General features: G+C 46.3%; 8 non-coding genes across 8 annotated transcripts; all 8 read right to left on the reverse strand.

Annotated features, from left to right (window-relative positions):
* Positions 1-10498: 10498 nt before the first annotated feature.
* Positions 10499-10570, reverse strand: trnaq-cug (transfer RNA glutamine (anticodon CUG)). Its single transcript has one exon. It is a non-coding gene; the product is annotated as a tRNA-Gln (tRNA).
* Positions 10571-11411: 841 nt separating this feature from the next.
* On the reverse strand, positions 11412-11484 carry trnaf-gaa (transfer RNA phenylalanine (anticodon GAA)). Its single transcript has one exon. It is a non-coding gene; the product is annotated as a tRNA-Phe (tRNA).
* Positions 11485-19673: 8189 nt separating this feature from the next.
* Positions 19674-19745, reverse strand: trnaq-cug (transfer RNA glutamine (anticodon CUG)). Its single transcript has one exon. It is a non-coding gene; the product is annotated as a tRNA-Gln (tRNA).
* An 841-nt stretch (positions 19746-20586) lies between these two features.
* Positions 20587-20659, reverse strand: trnaf-gaa (transfer RNA phenylalanine (anticodon GAA)). Its single transcript has one exon. It is a non-coding gene; the product is annotated as a tRNA-Phe (tRNA).
* Positions 20660-25627: 4968 nt separating this feature from the next.
* Positions 25628-25699, reverse strand: trnaq-uug (transfer RNA glutamine (anticodon UUG)). The gene has a single exon. It is a non-coding gene; the product is annotated as a tRNA-Gln (tRNA).
* Positions 25700-26172: 473 nt separating this feature from the next.
* Positions 26173-26244, reverse strand: trnaq-uug (transfer RNA glutamine (anticodon UUG)). The gene has a single exon. It is a non-coding gene; the product is annotated as a tRNA-Gln (tRNA).
* A 70-nt stretch (positions 26245-26314) lies between these two features.
* On the reverse strand, positions 26315-26387 carry trnaf-gaa (transfer RNA phenylalanine (anticodon GAA)). Its single transcript has one exon. It is a non-coding gene; the product is annotated as a tRNA-Phe (tRNA).
* Positions 26388-26480: 93 nt separating this feature from the next.
* Positions 26481-26554, reverse strand: trnai-aau (transfer RNA isoleucine (anticodon AAU)). The gene has a single exon. It is a non-coding gene; the product is annotated as a tRNA-Ile (tRNA).
* Positions 26555-26607: the final 53 nt, after the last annotated feature.

Here is a 26607-nt window from a genome sequence, read left to right on the forward strand (position 1 = left end):
TCAGTGGGCCCTTACTTTGCCCACCTGTAACTTATTTGACAGGGTCCAAATAGGCTGTTCGTGGACAGTCCATTCGTGGTCACATAGGCGGTCACATAGTGGGACGAATAGGCTGTCCGTGGTCAGTGGGCAGGGCCACGGGCTGTCACTTAGATTGGCCATGGACGAACAGGCCGTTCGTGGTCACTAGGCGGTCAGTGGGACGAATAGGCTGTCCATGGTCACTGGGCAGGGCCACGGGCTGTCACTTAGATTGGCCATGGACGAACAGGCCGTTCGTGGTCACTAGGCGGTCAGTGGGACGAATAGGCTGTCCATGGTCACTGGGCAGGGCCACGGGCTGTCACTTAGATTGGCCATGGACGAGCAGGCCGTTCGTGGTCACTAGGCGGTCAGTGGGACGAATAGGCTGTCCATGGTCACTGGGCAGGGCCACGGGCTGTCACTTAGATTGGCCATGGACGAACAGGCCGTTCGTGGTCACATAGGCGGTCAGTGGGACGAATAGGCTGTCCATGGTCAGTGGGCAGGGCCACGGGCTGTCACTTAGATTTGCCGTGGACCTAACAGGCCGTTCGTGGTCACATAGGCAGTCAGTGGGATGAATAGGCTGTTCGTGGTCACATAGGCGGTCAGTGGGATGAATAGGCTGTCCGTGGTCAGTGGGCAGGGCCACGGGCTGTCACTTAGATTGGCCGTGGACGAACAGGCCGTTCGTGGTCACATAGGCGGTCAGTGGGACGAACAGGCTGTCCATGGTCACTGGGCAGGGCCACGGGCTGTCACTTAGATTGGCCGTGGACCTAACAGGCCGTTCGTCGTCACATAGGCAGTCAGTGGGACGAACAGGCCGTTCGTGGTCACATAGGCGGTCAGTGGGACGAATAGGCTGTCCATGGTCAGTGGGCAGGGCCACGGGCTGTCACTTAGATTGGCCGTGGACGAACAGGCCGTTCGTGGTCACACAGGCTGTCAGTGGGATGAATAGGCTGTTCTTGGTCACATATGCGGTCAGTGGGATGAATAGGCTGTTCGTGGTCACATAGGTGGTCAGTGGGATGAATAGGCTGTTCGTGGTCACATAGGCGGTCAGTGGGATGAATAGGCTGTACGTGGTCAGTGGGCAGGGCCACGGGCTGTCATTTAGATTGGCCGTGGACGAACAGGCCGTTCGTGGTCAAATAGGCGGTCAGTGGGACGAATAGGCTGTCCATGGTCAGTGGGCAGGGCCACATGCTGTCACTTAGATTGGCCGTGGACCTAACAGGCCCTTCGTGGTCACATAGGCAGTCAGTGGGATGAATAGGCTATTCGTGGTCACATAGGCGGTCAGTGGGATGAATAGGCTGTCCATGGTCACTGGGCAGGGCCACGGGCTGTCACTTAGATTGGCCGTGGACCTAACAGGCCGTTCGTTGTCACATAGGCAGTCAGTGGGACGAACAGGCTGTTCGTGGTCACATATGCGGTCAGTGGGATGAATAGGCTGTTCGTGGTCACTTAGGTGGTCAGTGGGATGAATAGGCTGTTCGTGGTCACATAGGCGGTCAGTGGGATGAATAGGCTGTACGTGGTCAGTGGGCAGGGCCACGGGCTGTCATTTAGATTGGCCGTGGACGAACAGGCCGTTCGTGGTCACATAGGCTGTCAGTGGGACGAATAGGCTGTCCTTGGTCACTGAGCAGGGCCACGGGCTGTCATTTAGATTGGCCGTGGACGAACAGGCCGTTCGTGGTCACACAGGCGGTCAGTGGGACGAATAGGCTGTCCGTGGTCACACAGGCGGTCAGGGGGACGAATAGGCCGTTCGTGGTCACATAGGTGGTCAGTGGGATGAATAGGCTGTTCGTGGTCACACAGGCGGTCAGGGGGACGAATAGGCCGTTCGTGGTCACATAGGTGGTCGGTGGGATGAATAGGCTGTTCGTGGTCACACAGGCGGTCAGGGGGACGAATAGGCCGTTCGTGGTCACATAGGTGGTCGGTGGGATGAATAGGCCGTTCGTGGTCACACAGGCGGTCAGGGGGACGAATAGGCCGTTCGTGGTCACATAGGTGGTCGGTGGGATGAATAGGCCGTTCGTGGTCACATAGGTGGTTAGGGGGACGAATAGGCTGTTCGTGTCAGTGGGCGGGGCCCCGGGCCGTCACTTTGGTTGGCCGTGGGCGAAAAGGCCGTTCGTGGTCACACAGGCGGTAAGGGGGACGAATAGGCTGTTCGTGTCAGTGGGCGTGGTCAGGGGGCGGTCCCAGGCTGTTCGCAGGTCACAGGTGGGACGAACGGGCGCTTCGTGGTCGGTGGGTGTGGTCAGGGAATTGCGCGAAAAGGCGGTCAGGGGGATGCGCGTGCGCTCCGTGGACGCCCGCCCGCAACCTGTTCGCCGCGCGTCGGATCGACTGCGGGTGGTCGGCGAGTCGCCCCCTTGTGGCCGATGCCCGGATTGCGAGCGAGGGGGCCGGATTTCGTCGTCCTCCCGCGGGGCCCCCGAGGCCCCCGGGCCCGAGGCGACGCCTCTGGCCCGCCCCGTCGGGCCCCCCCTGCGGCCTGGCGCCGTCGGCCGGGCCCCGAAAAATCATCTAGGGGGCGTCGCGCGGGGGTCAACTAACCTCCTACCACGAACTACCTTTTAAGCTGTCCGCGGACCCCTTCCCTAACGTGGTGGCCTAAAGAGAGTGGGGGAAGTTTGAGATGACAAGAATGAGCTTTAGTCAATGATTACGATAAAAAATGAAATAAAACCTTTTACATACACCTTTAAATTATCTTTTTTCCTTTGAGGATGTTCACTCAAAGAGTGAATGTAGATTGACACCTGAGAAGTGCCATTCCTCTGTGTTGTGAAATAAAATAATATGTCATTTAAAAAATACTGTTTTGTTTTATTTGTAATTGTTTGTAAAATATTGTTTAAGATTTACATACCTTGAGGAAGTTGTTCCTCAGCTTGCGAGGCTACAGTTGCCATCTCCAGGTCATCTTCCTCCTCAAAAAAATCCGTAGCAGCAGAGTCTGTAAAATAACATAAAACACTAAGCACATGTCACCAACACACTTGTATGCGTTAAGTGATACTCACCACATGTAAAGAGCTGTCTCCGGGCTGCGGACTCAGACGCAGGTGGTACACGTGGTCCTGCAGCTGTTGAACACGTATTTTCGTTAGACATATATACTGCATAATATATACTGTAATGATTTTAAAGCTTGCAAATCACTTACAGGGTTTGGCTGGAGACAAAATCTTTTGTGCCAGCTGTGAAGCAGATAAATGCTTCCCCCACGCCAACAGGGCCTTCACATTGGTCGCCAGCAGTGGCCTGTTCTTAGTGGCAGTAGGTGGAGGAGGAACAGACACAGTGGCAGTGGGCACAGCAGCAGTGAGGACAGATGCAGTGGGCACAGTGGTGGTGGGCACATGGGCTGGAGCCTGCCTCTTCAGCACGTATGCTTTGAAAAGGGCCATATTGGTGTTAGGCCCGGCCTTTGCCTTCTTCAGGTAGGTGATGAGAGCCTGGGCCTCCTTGCTTGGGTCCTCATACACCTCCTTCATTGACCTACCCTTAAAATCCCCAAACTCCACCATCAGACATCCAGAGTCTCCTGTCCTCTGGGCCTCCTGCAGCATGGCCTGTTTTATATGACACACCTCCACAGCCTCGCCTACCTCCCTGATCTGCGAGGTGTATCTGAGGAACAGGTGTTTGTTGTCAGACAGCGGGTTGTCCCTCTCCTCCTCCCCCAAAATGCTGCTGACCAGATAGCAGGCATACCCCAGTGAGTTCTCCAGCAGCCACAGGAACCTCTGACCCTGGTGTTTCCCAAACTGGATCTTGCAGTGAGCCAGAACCAGGAACTGGTCTCCAGGATTCCCTCCATTCTGCCTCACAAAGGCAGTGGCCTCAGCCAGGACCTCCTCCTTACACCTGGCCCTCCCTGCCAACACGATCTTCCTCCTATTGGCCTCCTCAGTTGGCCCCATAAGGAGTCGACCCTCAGAGGTTCTTCGTAAAACCGGGTACGCATACATAATCTGAAAGGACACAGGCATAAACAGAACGTTACATAGCTGTCATATTCCAACTGAAAGTATTTTACTACAGCATTTATTTTTTATGTAATTAATTATTATAATATTATAATAATTAATGATTATTATTATTATGAGCATAAGCATTATTGTTTTTATACAACTGTGAATCACTTTGAATTGCCTTGTGTACAAATTGTAAATAGTGTGATGAACATATTAATAAGAAAATCAATAACACTTCTTGGTACAATCTTGCTGGTATCATGCCATGCTTAAATCGTTTTGTTTTGTTTAGCTTTTGTGGCAGAGATTACTAAGAAACACCAAATATAACATAAAGGCGTTTATGACAATTCATAATAATATGATCATCAAACAGATCTAAAACTTAAAATGGTATATCAAATCGTTTTGGTATATCTTTTATAACATAGTTGAGAATCATTTGTTGAAACAAAAAAACACTTGTTTTTGCCTATTCATGTCTTTTTAAATATGTATAACATAGTATTTAAAAAGATAACATAAATATGTATACTGGTGTATAACATAGTATAGTATAACATATATGAATTAAACTTTTTTTTTAAAAGGTTTTAGTAAAAATCTTCTTGTGCTCAAAATAATGTAATGAATGACACAAAAAAATACTAAATTAACAACAACAACAAAAAATGGTTTAAGGAGGATATAGCTTAATTAGCGGTCGGCTAATTATCTTGACAGTAGTGGCATGTTTTTTACTGTATATCATGGTAAAGTTGCAGGTTCACATGTACAGAGGAAAACGTGTGCTATTACACGCTAGCTAGCTTTATTGGCATGTTTAATTGTCTAAAAACAAACACTGTTTATGAATAAATAATGATCGATTATACAGTCGTGAAGAATAGACTTACCTGTTGCAAAGATGACGATAATTACTACTGATGACGACTACTTCCTGCTCAGCTACTGTTCGGACGCTCTCGCTTACTGCTCCGCGCTTTGCTCTATCGCTTTTATATTTCTATAATTTATCTCCTTTTATCACCTAATTTTAACTTCAGCAAATCAGCACAGTGCTCAAACGCTTGGATTACTACAAAAAAAAACAGAATTATTTTATTCGACCAGCCTCCCACTGAAAGCTTACATTCCGGGGAAGAAAAAACACAACTGCCTACATTCATAAGGATAAGAAAATGCCTCCTCTGGAATCTACTTGCTGCTCCAACTGCCACAGACTTTTACAAAGGATTGCAATTCTTGAAACAAAGTTAATTGCGGGACCACCAAACCAGACGGAACACACAACAGAGCTTCGTCATGGACGTCCTCAGCATACAGCCGGTGAGTCCTATGAATCTAGTGCTTCTCGACAGGCCATACTGAGTGTAGAGAAACAAGCCGATCGTTTTACTAATCGATGGCACAAACAGGGTGCGAGACCCAAAGGCACTCGAGACATCAGATTGTCACGAGCATCACATATTACTGCAGTAGCATCCTCTACCCCAGATACGGCACTGACAAGGACTGCAAACACTGGTCTCCTACCACCGCCTATACATCTTGAGAACAGATTTGAAGTATTAATGAATGAGGAATCCCCAAATTTGATGAATGTGATCGCACACAGACAGAATCAGCCAGTAGCTAACACTGATGCTAACTGGGGCTCAAGGTCGAGCAGACAGCGGCACTCAGCTCACAGTGCAGCCGAGCCCAGGACTCTGATAGTGGGCGACTCCGTAATCAGAAACATTAATAGCAGGGATACAACAACGTGCTGCCTTCCACAAGCAACAACTTCTGATGTAAACAGGGAACTTCAGAACATTCTGATGAAACATAAGACTGCAAATCGACTCATCATTCATGTGGGGAAGAATGATATTCATAAAGAGCAGTCGGAACTTCTTAAAAAGGATTTCAATGAACTTTTTGAAACACTTAAAAGACTGAAAGTTCAAACATTCATCAGTGGACCACTCCCAGCAAGAGGAACAAACAGGTTTTCACGGTTGCTTGGGCTTAATACATGGCTGCAAAAAACCTGCAATATAAAAGGAGTGAACTTTATTGACAACTTCAATCTTTTCTGGAGTCAGAGGCAACTGTTTCAACAGGATGGCCACCACCCAACCAAACTTGGTTCAAGAGTGCTAAAGGACAATATCTACTTCTCCCTCCGTCATCCTTCTGCAATGTGTGCCAATCCACTCAACCTGAATGGCACACACACACCTGGATACAGTATGAATGACCACAGGATTTCACTTCAGCACCTGAATGGACATGCGGTTGACACATCACACAAGGACAGTGATAACACCACTCAGCCACAACAACCTCTGCTCACGGACACAATCTCAGCTGAGCCCTGCCCACAGAGCTCACCACAGACAGACTGTGACATACCAGCACTGCTCCAAGATACAGCACCCATAGACGACTTTCTGGAAAACAGCCAGGGAAACCAGGACAGCATATTACAGCCTCCAATAACACCAGAGCAAAAATCCCTCTCACCGGAAACATTATCACTCTCTCCAGCATCTCCACTTCTGTGCTTCTCAGAGAAAATGGAACAACTGGTGCATGCTGGAACTAGACTATCCCACTCTTTTGCTGCGAGCCCCCAGATACCAACCAAAAAACGCCAGGCCCCACAACCACCAAAGCCTGCGGGCCCAGCTCGCCCTCCCCCTCCCCCTCCCCCTCCCCCTCCTCCTCCTCCTCCCCCTCCTCCTGTGAGAGCTCTTCGGCCTCTGCCACAGTGCCAGGGCCCACACCCTCCTCCAGCGGCTCGAGGTGAACCAAAAACAACTGATACCAGCTCTCAGTGATATGTGTCGGGTCCCCGCTATGATAACAATAACTTTCTCAAATGTTTACAGAACAAGCGGGAACCCAGTGTGCCTGTATCTTTTTCTATTGCTGTTCGATTACATGATAGAAAGTCTAAGGCCTTCAGAAGCCGTACAGCAAACCCATCTAATCTGGTGCCTATTACACGATATACCAAGATTGCTGTGGGGACAAAAAGTAAGACTGTTAAGTTAGCACTTTTAAACATCCGCTCACTTAAAAATAAATCACTTTTAGTCAACGACTTAATAACCACATACAACCTGGATTTTATGTTGCTAAATGAAACTTGGCTAGAAGAAAGTTGCAGTGCAACAGTCCTCAATGAAACAGCCCCTCCTAACTTTACTTGTATGAGTGTCTGCAGAGCTGTCAGAAGAGGCGGAGGTTTAGCTGCTCTTTATAAAGATGTCTATCAATGTAAGCAAATATCATTTGGGAATTACCCGTCTTTCGAGTATCTGGGTATTGTGTTAAAAGGTGCTCCACGCATTTTACTTATCATTGTTTACAGACCTCCAAAATACTCTCCAGCTTTTGCTGAGAACTTAACAGAACTGTTAACAACAATTTCCTCAGAGTTTGACTGCTTTGCCATTGCTGGAGATTTTAACATTCACATAGATAATGCAGAAAACAATATGGCAAAAGAAATCAAAACTGTTTTAAAAACTTTTGATCTGACTCAGCATGTACATGGACCCACACATAATCGTGGACACACTCTAGATTTACTTATCAGTAAGGGTCTAAACATTTCATCAATTGTTATTAAGGATGTAGCACTGTCTGATCATTTTTGTATTTTCTTTGATATATTGATCTCTCCTGCCATTGAAGCTAGATCTGTGTCTGTCAAGAAGAGATGCTTAAATGAGAACACTAGTGTACTATTTATGAAGGCTATATCTTTAACACCAAGCATATCTGCTGACTCTGTTGATTTTCTCCTTGATTCTTTTAACTCAAAAGTTAAGAGTGTAATTGATGATATTGCTCCTGTGAAAGGCAGGAAGGAGAGTGGCAGACAAAAAGCACCTTGGAGAAACTCAACAGCAGTGCAAAATATGAAAAGACAATGCAGAAAAGCAGAGCGCATGTGGCGGAAGACAAAACTTGTAGTCCATTATAACATCTACAAAGACAGCATCCATGCTTTCAATAAGGAACTAAGCAAAGCTAGACAGACTTTTTCTCGAATATTATAAACAGCAATATAAACAACATGCGCACTCTTTTTGCTACTGTAGAGAGACTAAAACCCCCCCCAAGCCTGATTCCCAGTGAAATGCTCTCAGTGAGAAAGTGCAGTGAGTTTACTTCTTTCTTCTCTGAGAAAATCAATAATATCAGAAAGGTGATCAGCTCATCCTTGAGTTGCGCTGGGGTCAGGCAGATCAGACAACAGCACGAGAAAGTAGCCACTATGTCTGATTTCGAAGAAATTGATGGCAAAATTTTGGAAGAAACCGTACAGCAACTAAAAACATCAACCTGCGCCCTTGACGCACTTCCCACATCTTTTTTCAAAAATGTGTTACACAGCTTAGAAGCAGATCTCCTGGAAGTGGTAAATGCCTCACTTCTCTCTGGGAGTTTTCCGACCTCCCTGAAAACTGCTGTCGTCAAGCCCCTCCTGAAAAAGAGCAATCTGGATAAGACCATATTAAACAACTATAGACCGATATCAAATCTTCCTTTCATAGGCAAGATCATTGAAAAAGTTGTCTTCAATCAGCTGAACAAATTCTTAAGCTCGAATGGATACTTTGACCATTTTCAATCTGGTTTCCGACCGCACCACAGTACAGAGGCCGCGCTCATAAAGATAATAAATGATATTCGCTTAAATACTGATACAGGCAAATTATCAGTGCTGGTACTACTCGACCTCAGTGCTGCATTTGACACTGTCGATCACAAAATACTTCTTGACAGGCTGGAAAACTGGGTCGGGCTTTCTGGGATAGTCCTAAAATGGTTCAGGTCATACTTAGGAGGCAGAGGTTATTATGTGAGTATAGGAGACCATAAGTCTGAGTGGACATCCATGACATGCGGAGTCCCTCAAGGCTCAATTCTTGCGCCACTCCTATTCAACCTGTACATGCTCCCAATGAGCCAAATAATGAGAAAGAACCAAATGGCTTACCATAGCTATGCAGACGACACACAGCTCTACTTATCCCTATCGCCTAACGATTACAGCCCCATTGACTCCCTTTGCCAATGCATTGATGAAGTAAACAATTGGATGTGCCAAAACTTTCTTCAGTTAAACAAAGACAAAACTGAAGTCATTGCATTTGGAAACAAAGATGAAGTTCTCAAGGTGAACGCATACCTTCAGTCTAGGGGTCAAACAACTAAAAATCAAGTCAGGAATCTGGGTGTGTCTCTAGAGTCAGACCTTAGTTTCAGTAGTCATGTCAAAGCAATAACTAAATCAGCATATTATCACCTGAAAAATATTGCAAGAATTAGATGCTTTGTTTCCAGTCAAGACTTAGAAAAACTTGTGCATGCTTTCATCACCAGTAGGGTGGATTATTGTAATGGACTTCTCACTGGCCTTCCCAAAAAGACCACAAGACAGTTGCAGCTCATACAGAACGCTGCTGCTAGGATTCTGAGCAGAACCAGAAAATATGAACACATCACACCAGTCCTCAGGTCTTTACACTGGCTGCCAGTTACATTTAGGATTGATTTTAAAGTATTATTACTGGTATATAAATCATTCAATGGCCTAGGATATGCTCAGTGAATATAAACCCAACAGATCACTCAGATCATTTGGATCACATCGGCTAGAAATACCAAGGGTTCACTCTAAGCATGGCGAGTCTGTTTTTAGCTACTATGCCAGCCGCAGCTGGAACCAGCTTCCAGAAGAGATCAGATGTGCTCCTACAGTAGTCACATTCAAATCCAGACTCAAAACACATCTGTTTAACTGTGCATTTACTGAATGAGCACTGTGCCACTGTTCGTCCGACTGTTTGCACTGTATTTTATTTTATGTTTTAATCATTCTGATTTCATTTGATTATTTCTGTATTTTATCTTTTTTTCCAAACTGTTTTAATTATTCTGATTTCTTTTGATTATTTTAATTTCTTCTATGTAAAGCACTTTGAATTACCATTGTGTATGAAATGTGCTATATAAATAAACTTGCCTTGCCTTGCCTTGCCTAATAATAGCGGTCGCCGATTGGTCAAAAGTAAGCCACAGGAGCAGAGCCAGGAGAGAAACGCGATTGGTCAAAAGTAAGCCACAGGAGAGAAAGGCGATTGGTCAAAAGTAAGCCACAGGAGAGAAACACGATTGGTCAAAAGTAAGCCACAGGAGAGAACGCGATTGGTCAAAAGTAAGCCACAGCAGAGAAACACGATTGGCTCACGTGGGCTTACTTTGGGCTTACTTTGGCTCAATCGGTAGGAAGCAGTAGGCGCAAGGGAGAGGTAGTGGGATCGATGCCTGCATTCTCCAGTGCTGTCCATCCTTTTTACGCCCCCCTTCAAGGGGCACTACCTAGATGAGCTCTTGCGGCTCAGTGCTGCCGAAAAAGTTTTTTCGAACGAGGTACTGCACACATTCCTGGCAAAAGCAGGTCCCACCGAGATTTGAACTCGGATCGCTGGATTCAGAGCCCAGAGTGCTAACCATTACACCATGAAACCTTGGCGTGTGTCAACTTTTCCCATGAGCAGCAGGATTTAAGTCATTGAGTCCAGAAGCACGATAGCAAGGATTTAAGTCATTGAGTCCAGAAGCACGATAGCAAGGAGCAAATGAAGCCTTTGCTTTTTAAGCCCATGTTTCCCCAATTCCGACTCGGTTTGAGAGTGCCAATTTCACCGCCACGTCAGCAGTTGCACATCACCTCTGTTTTTTCTCTCCCTTCCGCAAAGAACCTGAAAAGGTTCCACCGAGATTTAAACTCGGATCGCTGGATTCAAAGCGCAATTTTTTGATTAATTCTACAATTAAAAGGTAGCCAGTGCAAAGTTGCCAGCAGAGAGGAAATGCGTCCTGTTTTTTTGTGGTCATTGGAAATCACGCTGCAGCACCTGCACACGTGCTAGGGATCGCGCCTCGTCTTTGTCTTTGAGAGCGATGGACACCTTCTCTCCATCATCGAGGGGAATTAGCTCAAATGGTAGAGCGCTTGCTTAGCATGCGAGAGGTAGCAGGATCGATGCCTGCATTCTCCAGGGCTGTCCATCCTTTTTGCGCCCCCCCTTCAAGGGGCACTACCTAGATGAGCTCTTGCGGCTCAGTGCTGCCGAAAAAGTTTTTTTGAACGAGGTACTGCACACATTCCTGGAAAAGCAGGTCCCACCGAGATTTGAACTCGGATCGCTGGATTCAAAGCCCAGAGTGCTAACCATTACATCATGGAACGAACATACCCTGCTAGCTGGCTGTCTGAGAGGCAGATAGCGATGAGGCTAGGTGGAATCAGGTAGATAAGAGCTGGCGTTTGGTCAATAGACCGCCTCGACTCAGACGTAGTTCCTCTGCCGAAACCCGGGATTGAACCAGGGACCTTTAGATCTTCAGTCTAACGCTCTCCCAACTGAGCTATTTCGGCCAGGTACTTGTGCAGTCTAGCCAGCAGCCATGTCTGGGAGACCGCCAGTCATTTTCGAGAAGAGCAGAGCGAAGGTCCCAGAGAGAAAATGAGTTGCCCGTACGGGGATCGAACCCTTGACCGTGGCACTATTAGCACCACGCTCTAACCAACTGAGCTAACCGGCCTCTCTCTGGCTCATTTTATCCCCAATTTCTCAGAAATATCCTGGTTGCCCTAATCAGACTGAAGAGATTAAAAGCAAAGCCTGATAATGGGCTCGTCCGGGATTTGAACCCGGGACCTCTCGGGATTCAAGAGATTTAAGTCATTGAGTCCAAAAGCACGATAGCAAGGAGCAAATGAAGCCTTTGCTTTTTAAGCCCATATTTCCCCAATTCCGACTCTGTTTGAGAGTGCCAATTTCACTGCCACGTCAGCAGTTGCGCATCACCTCTGTTTTTTCCCACCCTTCCGCAAAGAACCTGAAAAGGTTCTACCGAGATTGGAACTTGGATCGCTGGATTCAAAGCCCAAAGTGCTAACCATTACACCATGGAACCAACACTTCCTGATAGCTGGCTGTCTGAGAGGCAGATAGCGATGAGGCTAGGTGGAATCAGGTAGACTAAAAGAGGCGGACGTGGTTCCTCTGCCGAAACCCGGGATATAAATATCCTGGTTGCCCTAATCAGGCTGAAGAGATTAAAAGCAAAGCCTAATAATGGGCTCGTCCGGGATTTGAACCCGGGACCTCTCGCACCCTAAGCGAGAATCATACCCCTATACCAATGAGCCGAAACATACATCCTCCCTGCTGCTGCCGGGCCGCAAACATTTCAGCTTGCATGGCTTAATGCGCAATTTTTTGATTAAATCTACAATTAAAAGGTAGCCAGTGCAAAGTTTCCAGCACAGAGGAAATGCGGCCTCTTTTTTTGTGGTCATTGGAAATCACGCTGCAGCACCTGCACACGAATAATGAGAAGCTTACTTACAGGAGCCTGGTCTGCAACACTGGACCCAGTTGATGTTGCAGGAGCAGAGGCAGCATTTGGCTGGACAGAAGGCTGTGGAGGAGACTGCAGAGGAGGCTGAACAGGGCGCAGAGGAGGAGACTGCAGAGGAGGCTGGGCAGGGCGCAGAGGAGGAGACTGCAGAGGAGGCTGGGCAGGGCGCAGAGGAGGAGACTGCAGAGGAGGCTGGGCAGGGCGCAGAGGAGGAGACTGCAGAGGAGGCTGGGCAGGGCGCTGCAGTCCTGTGGGTGGCTATAGTGAGGATGGTCCTGGTGCAGAGGGACAGGGGTTGAAGGCCTTGCTGGAAAGATGGGAGTTGCTCTTTCCAGTGGACAGGAAGCTCTGCAGGCGACTGGGACACCTGGCCAGGGGTCCACAATGCTGGAGGAGCAGGATAAGGGGCAGGAGCAGGGGCAGTAGCACGAGCCGGGGCAGGAGCAGGGCCTCTCGAGCCTGCAGTGGCTGGAGCGTAAAAAAACACAACAAAATTATCTTATTGTTTTAGACTTTCACTGTATGACTTTCTCAGCTCTGCTGGACAGCTACTGCGATTACAAGGTTTACTGCAAAGCATGTATGATTAGTAGAGAGATGACATGATGATGAAAAGATGGAAAGAAGCAGTGAAAATCATCCTGTTTTTCATCCAAGCACCATTAGAAGAAATACAAGAAGAAAAAAAGATGGGATCAGCCAAGTGTGAAGCGAAGCAGACCAAACACTACAACAGCCACTTATTCCAAGGGGAGTGGGGGAAGTGTGAGATGACAAGAATGAGCTTTAGTCAGTGATTACGATAAAAAATGAAATAAAACCTTTTACATACACCTTTAAATTATCTTTTTTCCTTTGAGGATGTTCACTCAAAGAGTGAATGTAGATTGACACCTGAGAAGTGCCATTCCTCTGTGTTGCGAAATAAAATAATATGTCATTTAAAAAATACTGTTTTGTTTTATTTGTAATTGTTTGTAAAATATTGTTTAAGATTTACATACCTTGAGGAAGTTGTTCCTCAGCTTGCGAGGCTACAGTTGCCATCTCCAGGTCATCTTCCTCCTCAAAAAAATCCGTAGCAGCAGAGTCTGTAAAATAACATAAAACACTAAGCACATGTCACCAACACACTTGTATGTGCGGACTCAGACGCAGGATGTACACGTGGTCCTGCAGCTGTTGAACACGTATTTTCGTTAGACATATATACTGCATAATATATACTGTAATGATTTTAAAGCTTGCAAATCACTTACAGGGTTTGGCTGGAGCCAAAATCTTTTGTGCCAGCTGTGAAGCAAATAAATGCATCCCCCGCGCCAACAGGGCCTTCACATTGGTCGCCAGCAGTGGCTTGTTCTTAGTGGCAGTAGGTGGAGGAGGAACAGACACAGTGGCAGTGGGCACAGCAGCAGTGAGGACAGATGCAGTGGGCACAGTGGTGGTGGGCACGTGGGCTGGAGCCTGCCTCTTCAGCACGTATGCTTTGAAAAGGGCCATATTGGTGTTAGGCCTGGCCTTTGCCTTCTTCAGGTAGGTGATGAGAGCCTGGGCCTCCTTGCTTGGGTCCTCATACACCTCATTCATTGACCTACCCTTAAAATCCCCAAACTCCACCATCAGACATCCAGAGTCTCCTGTCCTCTGGGCCTCCTGCAGCATGGCCTGTTTTATATGATACACCTCCACAGCCTCGCCTACCTCCCTGATCTGCGAGGTGTATCTGAGGAACAGGTGTTTGTTGTCCGACAGCGGGTTGTCCCTCTCCTCCTCCCCCAAAATGCTGCTGACCAGATAGCAGGCATACCCCAGTGAGTTCTCCAGCAGCCACAGGAACCTCTGACCCTGGTGTTTCCCAAACTGGATCTTGCAGTGAGCCCAACCAGGACTGCCTACATTCATAAGGATAAGAAAATGCCTCCTCTGGAATCTACTTGCTGCTCCAACTGCCACAGACTTTTACAAAGGATTGCAATTCTTGAAACAAAGTTAATTGCGGGACCACCAAACCAGACGGAACACACAACAGAGCTTCGTCATGGACGTCCTCAGCATACAGCCGGTGAGTCCTATGAATCTAGTGCTTCTCGACAGGCCATACTGAGTGTAGAGAAACAAGCCGATCGTTTTACTAATCGATGGCACAAACAGGGTGCGAGACCCAAAGGCACTCGAGACATCAGATTGTCACGAGCATCACATATTACTGCAGTAGCATCCTCTACCCCAGATACGGCACTGACAAGGACTGCAAACACTGGTCTCCTACCACCGCCTATACATCTTGAGAACAGATTTGAAGTATTAATGAATGAGGAATCCCCAAATTTGATGAATGTGATCGCACACAGACAGAATCAGCCAGTAGCTAACACTGATGCTAACTGGGGCTCAAGGTCGAGCAGACAGCGGCACTCAGCTCACAGTGCAGCCGAGCCCAGGACTCTGATAGTGGGCGACTCCGTAATCAGAAACATTAATAGCAGGGATACAACAACGTGCTGCCTTCCACAAGCAACAACTTCTGATGTAAACAGGGAACTTCAGAACATTCTGATGAAACATAAGACTGCAAATCGACTCATCATTCATGTGGGGAAGAATGATATTCATAAAGAGCAGTCGGAACTTCTTAAAAAGGATTTCAATGAACTTTTTGAAACACTTAAAAGACTGAAAGTTCAAACATTCATCAGTGGACCACTCCCAGCAAGAGGAACAAACAGGTTTTCACGGTTGCTTGGGCTTAATACATGGCTGCAAAAAACCTGCAATATAAAAGGAGTGAACTTTATTGACAACTTCAATCTTTTCTGGAGTCAGAGGCAACTGTTTCAACAGGATGGCCACCACCCAACCAAACTTGGTTCAAGAGTGCTAAAGGACAATATCTACTTCTCCCTCCGTCATCCTTCTGCAATGTGTGCCAATCCACTCAACCTGAATGGCACACACACACCTGGATACAGTATGAATGACCACAGGATTTCACTTCAGCACCTGAATGGACATGCGGTTGACACATCACACAAGGACAGTGATAACACCACTCAGCCACAACAACCTCTGCTCACGGACACAATCTCAGCTGAGCCCTGCCCACAGAGCTCACCACAGACAGACTGTGACATACCAGCACTGCTCCAAGATACAGCACCCATAGACGACTTTCTGGAAAACAGCCAGGGAAACCAGGACAGCATATTACAGCCTCCAATAACACCAGAGCAAAAATCCCTCTCACCGGAAACATTATCACTCTCTCCAGCATCTCCACTTCTGTGCTTCTCAGAGAAAATGGAACAACTGGTGCATGCTGGAACTAGACTATCCCACTCTTTTGCTGCGAGCCCCCAGATACCAACCAAAAAACGCCAGGCCCCACAACCACCAAAGCCTGCGGGCCCAGCTCGCCCTCCCCCTCCCCCTCCCCCTCCCCCTCCTCCTCCTCCTCCCCCTCCTCCTGTGAGAGCTCTTCGGCCTCTGCCACAGTGCCAGGGCCCACACCCTCCTCCAGCGGCTCGAGGTGAACCAAAAACAACTGATACCAGCTCTCAGTGATATGTGTCGGGTCCCCGCTATGATAACAATAACTTTCTCAAATGTTTACAGAACAAGCGGGAACCCAGTGTGCCTGTATCTTTTTCTATTGCTGTTCGATTACATGATAGAAAGTCTAAGGCCTTCAGAAGCCGTACAGCAAACCCATCTAATCTGGTGCCTATTACACGATATACCAAGATTGCTGTGGGGACAAAAAGTAAGACTGTTAAGTTAGCACTTTTAAACATCCGCTCACTTAAAAATAAATCACTTTTAGTCAACGACTTAATAACCACATACAACCTGGATTTTATGTTGCTAAATGAAACTTGGCTAGAAGAAAGTTGCAGTGCAACAGTCCTCAATGAAACAGCCCCTCCTAACTTTACTTGTATGAGTGTCTGCAGAGCTGTCAGAAGAGGCGGAGGTTTAGCTGCTCTTTATAAAGATGTCTATCAATGTAAGCAAATATCATTTGGGAATTACCCGTCTTTCGAGTATCTGGGTATTGTGTTAAAAGGTGCTCCACGCATTTTACTTATCATTGTTTACAGACCTCCAAAATACTCTCCAGCTTTTGCTGAGAACTTAACAGAACTGTTAACAACAATTTCCTCAGAGTTTGACTGCTTTGCCATTGCTGGAGATTTTAACATTCACATAGATAATGCAGAAAACAATATGGCAAAAGAAATCAAAACTGTTTTAAAAACTTTTGATCTGACTCAGCATGTACATGGACCCACACATAATCGTGGACACACTCTAGATTTACTTATCAGTAAGGGTCTAAACATTTCATCAATTGTTATTAAGGATGTAGCACTGTCTGATCATTTTTGTATTTTCTTTGATATATTGATCTCTCCTGCCATTGAAGCTAGATCTGTGTCTGTCAAGAAGAGATGCTTAAATGAGAACACTAGTGTACTATTTATGAAGGCTATATCTTTAACACCAAGCATATCTGCTGACTCTGTTGATTTTCTCCTTGATTCTTTTAACTCAAAAGTTAAGAGTGTAATTGATGATATTGCTCCTGTGAAAGGCAGGAAGGAGAGTGGCAGACAAAAAGCACCTTGGAGAAACTCAACAGCAGTGCAAAATATGAAAAGACAATGCAGAAAAGCAGAGCGCATGTGGCGGAAGACAAAACTTGTAGTCCATTATAACATCTACAAAGACAGCATCCATGCTTTCAATAAGGAACTAAGCAAAGCTAGACAGACTTTTTCTCGAATATTATAAACAGCAATATAAACAACATGCGCACTCTTTTTGCTACTGTAGAGAGACTAAAACCCCCCCCAAGCCTGATTCCCAGTGAAATGCTCTCAGTGAGAAAGTGCAGTGAGTTTACTTCTTTCTTCTCTGAGAAAATCAATAATATCAGAAAGGTGATCAGCTCATCCTTGAGTTGCGCTGGGGTCAGGCAGATCAGACAACAGCACGAGAAAGTAGCCACTATGTCTGATTTCGAAGAAATTGATGGCAAAATTTTGGAAGAAACCGTACAGCAACTAAAAACATCAACCTGCGCCCTTGACGCACTTCCCACATCTTTTTTCAAAAATGTGTTACACAGCTTAGAAGCAGATCTCCTGGAAGTGGTAAATGCCTCACTTCTCTCTGGGAGTTTTCCGACCTCCCTGAAAACTGCTGTCGTCAAGCCCCTCCTGAAAAAGAGCAATCTGGATAAGACCATATTAAACAACTATAGACCGATATCAAATCTTCCTTTCATAGGCAAGATCATTGAAAAAGTTGTCTTCAATCAGCTGAACAAATTCTTAAGCTCGAATGGATACTTTGACCATTTTCAATCTGGTTTCCGACCGCACCACAGTACAGAGGCCGCGCTCATAAAGATAATAAATGATATTCGCTTAAATACTGATACAGGCAAATTATCAGTGCTGGTACTACTCGACCTCAGTGCTGCATTTGACACTGTCGATCACAAAATACTTCTTGACAGGCTGGAAAACTGGGTCGGGCTTTCTGGGATAGTCCTAAAATGGTTCAGGTCATACTTAGGAGGCAGAGGTTATTATGTGAGTATAGGAGACCATAAGTCTGAGTGGACATCCATGACATGCGGAGTCCCTCAAGGCTCAATTCTTGCGCCACTCCTATTCAACCTGTACATGCTCCCAATGAGCCAAATAATGAGAAAGAACCAAATGGCTTACCATAGCTATGCAGACGACACACAGCTCTACTTATCCCTATCGCCTAACGATTACAGCCCCATTGACTCCCTTTGCCAATGCATTGATGAAGTAAACAATTGGATGTGCCAAAACTTTCTTCAGTTAAACAAAGACAAAACTGAAGTCATTGCATTTGGAAACAAAGATGAAGTTCTCAAGGTGAACGCATACCTTCAGTCTAGGGGTCAAACAACTAAAAATCAAGTCAGGAATCTGGGTGTGTCTCTAGAGTCAGACCTTAGTTTCAGTAGTCATGTCAAAGCAATAACTAAATCAGCATATTATCACCTGAAAAATATTGCAAGAATTAGATGCTTTGTTTCCAGTCAAGACTTAGAAAAACTTGTGCATGCTTTCATCACCAGTAGGGTGGATTATTGTAATGGACTTCTCACTGGCCTTCCCAAAAAGACCACAAGACAGTTGCAGCTCATACAGAACGCTGCTGCTAGGATTCTGAGCAGAACCAGAAAATATGAACACATCACACCAGTCCTCAGGTCTTTACACTGGCTGCCAGTTACATTTAGGATTGATTTTAAAGTATTATTACTGGTATATAAATCATTCAATGGCCTAGGATATGCTCAGTGAATATAAACCCAACAGATCACTCAGATCATTTGGATCACATCGGCTAGAAATACCAAGGGTTCACTCTAAGCATGGCGAGTCTGTTTTTAGCTACTATGCCAGCCGCAGCTGGAACCAGCTTCCAGAAGAGATCAGATGTGCTCCTACAGTAGTCACATTCAAATCCAGACTCAAAACACATCTGTTTAACTGTGCATTTACTGAATGAGCACTGTGCCACTGTTCGTCCGACTGTTTGCACTGTATTTTATTTTATGTTTTAATCATTCTGATTTCATTTGATTATTTCTGTATTTTATCTTTTTTTCCAAACTGTTTTAATTATTCTGATTTCTTTTGATTATTTTAATTTCTTCTATGTAAAGCACTTTGAATTACCATTGTGTATGAAATGTGCTATATAAATAAACTTGCCTTGCCTTGCCTTGCCTAATAATAGCGGTCGCCGATTGGTCAAAAGTAAGCCACAGGAGCAGAGCCAGGAGAGAAACGCGATTGGTCAAAAGTAAGCCACAGGAGAGAAAGGCGATTGGTCAAAAGTAAGCCACAGGAGAGAAACACGATTGGTCAAAAGTAAGCCACAGGAGAGAACGCGATTGGTCAAAAGTAAGCCACAGCAGAGAAACACGATTGGCTCACGTGGGCTTACTTTGGGCTTACTTTGGCTCAATCGGTAGGAAGCAGTAGGCGCAAGGGAGAGGTAGTGGGATCGATGCCTGCATTCTCCAGTGCTGTCCATCCTTTTTACGCCCCCCTTCAAGGGGCACTACCTAGATGAGCTCTTGCGGCTCAGTGCTGCCGAAAAAGTTTTTTCGAACGAGGTACTGCACACATTCCTGGCAAAAGCAGGTCCCACCGAGATTTGAACTCGGATCGCTGGATTCAGAGCCCAGAGTGCTAACCATTACACCATGAAACCTTGGCGTGTGTCAACTTTTCCCATGAGCAGCAGGATTTAAGTCATTGAGTCCAGAAGCACGATAGCAAGGATTTAAGTCATTGAGTCCAGAAGCACGATAGCAAGGAGCAAATGAAGCCTTTGCTTTTTAAGCCCATGTTTCCCCAATTCCGACTCGGTTTGAGAGTGCCAATTTCACCGCCACGTCAGCAGTTGCACATCACCTCTGTTTTTTCTCTCCCTTCCGCAAAGAACCTGAAAAGGTTCCACCGAGATTTAAACTCGGATCGCTGGATTCAAAGCGCAATTTTTTGATTAATTCTACAATTAAAAGGTAGCCAGTGCAAAGTTGCCAGCAGAGAGGAAATGCGTCCTGTTTTTTTGTGGTCATTGGAAATCACGCTGCAGCACCTGCACACGTGCTAGGGATCGCGCCTCGTCTTTGTCTTTGAGAGCGATGGACACCTTCTCTCCATCATCGAGGGGAATTAGCTCAAATGGTAGAGCGCTTGCTTAGCATGCGAGAGGTAGCAGGATCGATGCCTGCATTCTCCAGGGCTGTCCATCCTTTTTGCGCCCCCCCTTCAAGGGGCACTACCTAGATGAGCTCTTGCGGCTCAGTGCTGCCGAAAAAGTTTTTTTGAACGAGGTACTGCACACATTCCTGGAAAAGCAGGTCCCACCGAGATTTGAACTCGGATCGCTGGATTCAAAGCCCAGAGTGCTAACCATTACATCATGGAACGAACATACCCTGCTAGCTGGCTGTCTGAGAGGCAGATAGCGATGAGGCTAGGTGGAATCAGGTAGATAAGAGCTGGCGTTTGGTCAATAGACCGCCTCGACTCAGACGTAGTTCCTCTGCCGAAACCCGGGATTGAACCAGGGACCTTTAGATCTTCAGTCTAACGCTCTCCCAACTGAGCTATTTCGGCCAGGTACTTGTGCAGTCTAGCCAGCAGCCATGTCTGGGAGACCGCCAGTCATTTTCGAGAAGAGCAGAGCGAAGGTCCCAGAGAGAAAATGAGTTGCCCGTACGGGGATCGAACCCTTGACCGTGGCACTATTAGCACCACGCTCTAACCAACTGAGCTAACCGGCCTCTCTCTGGCTCATTTTATCCCCAATTTCTCAGAAATATCCTGGTTGCCCTAATCAGACTGAAGAGATTAAAAGCAAAGCCTGATAATGGGCTCGTCCGGGATTTGAACCCGGGACCTCTCGGGATTCAAGAGATTTAAGTCATTGAGTCCAAAAGCACGATAGCAAGGAGCAAATGAAGCCTTTGCTTTTTAAGCCCATATTTCCCCAATTCCGACTCTGTTTGAGAGTGCCAATTTCACTGCCACGTCAGCAGTTGCGCATCACCTCTGTTTTTTCCCACCCTTCCGCAAAGAACCTGAAAAGGTTCTACCGAGATTGGAACTTGGATCGCTGGATTCAAAGCCCAAAGTGCTAACCATTACACCATGGAACCAACACTTCCTGATAGCTGGCTGTCTGAGAGGCAGATAGCGATGAGGCTAGGTGGAATCAGGTAGACTAAAAGAGGCGGACGTGGTTCCTCTGCCGAAACCCGGGATATAAATATCCTGGTTGCCCTAATCAGGCTGAAGAGATTAAAAGCAAAGCCTAATAATGGGCTCGTCCGGGATTTGAACCCGGGACCTCTCGCACCCTAAGCGAGAATCATACCCCTATACCAATGAGCCGAAACATACATCCTCCCTGCTGCTGCCGGGCCGCAAACATTTCAGCTTGCATGGCTTAATGCGCAATTTTTTGATTAAATCTACAATTAAAAGGTAGCCAGTGCAAAGTTTCCAGCACAGAGGAAATGCGGCCTCTTTTTTTGTGGTCATTGGAAATCACGCTGCAGCACCTGCACACGAATAATGAGAAGCTTACTTACAGGAGCCTGGTCTGCAACACTGGACCCAGTTGATGTTGCAGGAGCAGAGGCAGCATTTGGCTGGACAGAAGGCTGTGGAGGAGACTGCAGAGGAGGCTGAACAGGGCGCAGAGGAGGAGACTGCAGAGGAGGCTGGGCAGGGCGCAGAGGAGGAGACTGCAGAGGAGGCTGGGCAGGGCGCAGAGGAGGAGACTGCAGAGGAGGCTGGGCAGGGCGCAGAGGAGGAGACTGCAGAGGAGGCTGGGCAGGGCGCTGCAGTCCTGTGGGTGGCTATAGTGAGGATGGTCCTGGTGCAGAGGGACAGGGGTTGAAGGCCTTGCTGGAAAGATGGGAGTTGCTCTTTCCAGTGGACAGGAAGCTCTGCAGGCGACTGGGACACCTGGCCAGGGGTCCACAATGCTGGAGGAGCAGGATAAGGGGCAGGAGCAGGGGCAGTAGCACGAGCCGGGGCAGGAGCAGGGCCTCTCGAGCCTGCAGTGGCTGGAGCGTAAAAAAACACAACAAAATTATCTTATTGTTTTAGACTTTCACTGTATGACTTTCTCAGCTCTGCTGGACAGCTACTGCGATTACAAGGTTTACTGCAAAGCATGTATGATTAGTAGAGAGATGACATGATGATGAAAAGATGGAAAGAAGCAGTGAAAATCATCCTGTTTTTCATCCAAGCACCATTAGAAGAAATACAAGAAGAAAAAAAGATGGGATCAGCCAAGTGTGAAGCGAAGCAGACCAAACACTACAACAGCCACTTATTCCAAGGGGAGTGGGGGAAGTGTGAGATGACAAGAATGAGCTTTAGTCAGTGATTACGATAAAAAATGAAATAAAACCTTTTACATACACCTTTAAATTATCTTTTTTCCTTTGAGGATGTTCACTCAAAGAGTGAATGTAGATTGACACCTGAGAAGTGCCATTCCTCTGTGTTGCGAAATAAAATAATATGTCATTTAAAAAATACTGTTTTGTTTTATTTGTAATTGTTTGTAAAATATTGTTTAAGATTTACATACCTTGAGGAAGTTGTTCCTCAGCTTGCGAGGCTACAGTTGCCATCTCCAGGTCATCTTCCTCCTCAAAAAAATCCGTAGCAGCAGAGTCTGTAAAATAACATAAAACACTAAGCACATGTCACCAACACACTTGTATGTGCGGACTCAGACGCAGGATGTACACGTGGTCCTGCAGCTGTTGAACACGTATTTTCGTTAGACATATATACTGCATAATATATACTGTAATGATTTTAAAGCTTGCAAATCACTTACAGGGTTTGGCTGGAGCCAAAATCTTTTGTGCCAGCTGTGAAGCAAATAAATGCATCCCCCGCGCCAACAGGGCCTTCACATTGGTCGCCAGCAGTGGCTTGTTCTTAGTGGCAGTAGGTGGAGGAGGAACAGACACAGTGGCAGTGGGCACAGCAGCAGTGAGGACAGATGCAGTGGGCACAGTGGTGGTGGGCACGTGGGCTGGAGCCTGCCTCTTCAGCACGTATGCTTTGAAAAGGGCCATATTGGTGTTAGGCCTGGCCTTTGCCTTCTTCAGGTAGGTGATGAGAGCCTGGGCCTCCTTGCTTGGGTCCTCATACACCTCATTCATTGACCTACCCTTAAAATCCCCAAACTCCACCATCAGACATCCAGAGTCTCCTGTCCTCTGGGCCTCCTGCAGCATGGCCTGTTTTATATGATACACCTCCACAGCCTCGCCTACCTCCCTGATCTGCGAGGTGTATCTGAGGAACAGGTGTTTGTTGTCCGACAGCGGGTTGTCCCTCTCCTCCTCCCCCAAAATGCTGCTGACCAGATAGCAGGCATACCCCAGTGAGTTCTCCAGCAGCCACAGGAACCTCTGACCCTGGTGTTTCCCAAACTGGATCTTGCAGTGAGCCCAACCAGGAACTGGTCTCCAGGATTCCCTCCATTCTGCCTCACAAAGGCAGTGGCCTCAGCCAGGACCTCCTCCTTACACCTGGCCCTCCCTGCCAACACGATCTTCCTCCTATTGGCCTCCTCAGTTGGCCCCATAAGGAGTCGACCCTCAGACGTTCTTCGTAAAACCGGATATGCATACATCTGAAAGGACACAGGCATAAACAGAACGTTACATAGCTGTCATATTCCAACTGAAAGTATTTTACTACAGCATTTATTTTTTATGTAATTAATTATTATAATATTATAATAATTAATGATTATTATTATTATGAGCATAAGCATTATTGTTTTTATACAACTGTGAATCACTTTGAATTGCCTTGTGTACAAATTGTAAATAGTGTGATGAACTTATTAATAAGAAAATAAATAACACTTCTTGGTACAATCTTGCTGGTATCATGCCATACTTAAATCGTTTTGTTTTGTTTAGCTTTTGTGGCAGAGATTACTAAGAAACACCAAATATAACATAAAGGCGTTTATGACAATTCATAATAATATGATCATCAAACAGATCTAAAACTTAAAATGGTATATCAAATCGTTTTGGTATATCTTTTATAACATAGTTGAGAATCATTTGTTGAACAAAAAAACACTTGTTTTTGCCTATTCATGTCTTTTTAAATATGTATAACATAGTATTTAAAAAGATAACATAAATATGTATACTGGTGTATAACATAGTATAGTATAACATATATGAATTAAACTTTTTTTTTTAAAGGTTTTAGTAAAAATCTTCTTGTGCTCAAAATAATGTAATGAATGACACAAAAAAATACTAAATTAACAACAACAAAAAAATGGTTTAAGGAGGATATAGCTTAATTAGCGGTCGGCTAATTATCTTGACAGTAGTGGCATGTTTTTTACTGTATATCATGGTAAAGTTGCAGGTTCACATGTACAGAAGAAAACGTGTGCTATTACACGCTAGCTAGCTTTATTGGCATGTTTAATTGTCCAAAAACAAACACTGTTTATGAATGAATAATGATCGATTATACAGTCGTGAAGAATAGACTTACCTGTTGCAAAGATTGCAAAGATGACGATAATAATAGCGGTCGCCGATTGGTCAAAAGTAAGCCACAGGAGCAGAGCCAGGAGAGAAACGCGATTGGTCAAAAGTAAGCCACAGGAGAGAAAGGCGATTGGTCAAAAGTAAGCCACAGGAGAGAAACACGATTGGTCAAAAGTAAGCCACAGGAGAGAACGCGATTGGTCAAAAGTAAGCCACAGCAGAGAAACACGATTGGCTTACATGGGCTTACTTTGGGCTTACTTTGGCTCAATCGGTAGGAAGCAGTAGGCGCAAGCGAGAGGTAGTGGGATCGATGCCTGCATTCTCCAGTGCTGTCCATCCTTTTTACGCCCCCCTTCAAGGGGCACTACCTAGATATGCTCTTGCGGCTCAGTGCTGCCGAAAATGTTTTTTCGAACGAGGTACTGCACACATTCCTGGCAAATGCAGGTCCCACCGAGATTTGAACTCGGATCTACAATTAAAAGGTAGCCAGTGATCGCGCCTCGTCTTTGTCTTTGAGAGCGATGGACACCTCCTCTCCATCATCGAGGGGAATTAGCTCAAATGGTAGAGCGCTCGCTTAGCATGCGAGAGGTAGCGGGATCGATGCCTGCATTCTCCAGTGCTGTCCATCCTTTTTACGCCCCCCTTCAAGAGGCACTACCTAGATGAGCTCTTGCGGCTCAGTGCTGCCGAAAAAGTTTTTTCGAACGAGGTACTGCACACATTCCTGGCAAAAGCAGGTCCCACCGAGATTTGAACTCGGATCGCTGGATTCAGAGCCAAGAGTGCAAACCATTACACCATGGAACCTTGGCGTGTGTCAACTTTTCCCATGAGCAGGAGAGATTTAAGTCATTGAGTCCAAAAGCACGATAGCAAGGAGCAAATGAAGCCTTTGCTTTTTCAGCCCATGTTTCCCCAATTCCAACTCTGTTTGAGAGTACCAATTTCACCGCCACGTCAGCAGTTGCGCATCACCTCTGTTTTTTCCCTCCCTTCCGCGAAGAACCTAAAAAGGTTCTACCGAGATTTGAACTCGGATCGCTGGATTCAAAGCCCAGAGTGCTAACCATTACACCATGGAACCAACACACCCTCCCAGCTGTCTGTCTGAGAGGCAGATAGCGATGAGGCTAGGTGGAATCAGGTAGCCTAAAGGAGGCAGGGCGTGGTTCCTCTGCCGAAACCCGAGATTGAACCAGGGACCTTTAGATCTTCAGTCTAACACTCTCCCAACTGAGCTATTTCAGCCAAGTACTTGTGCTGTTTAGCCTGGCAAATGAAGGTCCCACCGAGATTTGAATTCGGATCACTGGATTCAGAGCCCAGAGTGCTAACCCTTACACCATGGAACCTCGGCGTGTGTCAACTTTTCCCATGTGGTGCAGAGATGTAAGTCATTCAGTCCAGAAGCGCGATAGCAAGGAGCAAAAGAAGCCTTTGCTTTTTAAGCCCATGTTTCCCCAATTCCGACTCGGTTTGAGAGTGCCAATTTCACCGCCACGTCAGCAGTTGCGCATCACCTCTGTTTTTCCCCTCCCTTCCGCAAAGATCCTAAAAAGGTTCCACCGAGATTTTAACTCGGATCGCTGGATTCAAAGCCCAGAGTGCTAACCATTACACCATGGAACCAAAACACCCTGCTAACTGGCTGTCTGAGAGGTGGAATCAGGTAGACTAAAAGAGGCGGAGGTTGTTCCTCTGCCGAAACCCGGGATTGAACCAGGGACCTTTAAATCTTCAGTCTAACGCTCTCCCAACTGAGCTATTTCGGCCAGGTACTTGTGCGGTTTAGCCAGCATAGATGTATGGGAGACCGCCCGTCATTTTAGAGAAGAGCAGAGCGAAGGTCACAGAGAGAAAATGAGTGGCCCGTACGGGGATCGAACCCGCGACCTTGGCGTTATTAGCATCACGCTCTAACCAACTGAGCTAACCGGCCTCTCTCTGGCACATTTTATCCCCAATTGCTCAGAGATATCCTGGTTGCCCTAA

The sequence above is a fragment of the Siphateles boraxobius genome, unplaced genomic scaffold, assembly GCF_051911475.1.
Source record: "Siphateles boraxobius isolate OS27281-9 unplaced genomic scaffold, OSU_SipBor_1 269, whole genome shotgun sequence".
NCBI lineage: Eukaryota > Metazoa > Chordata > Actinopteri > Cypriniformes > Leuciscidae > Siphateles > Siphateles boraxobius.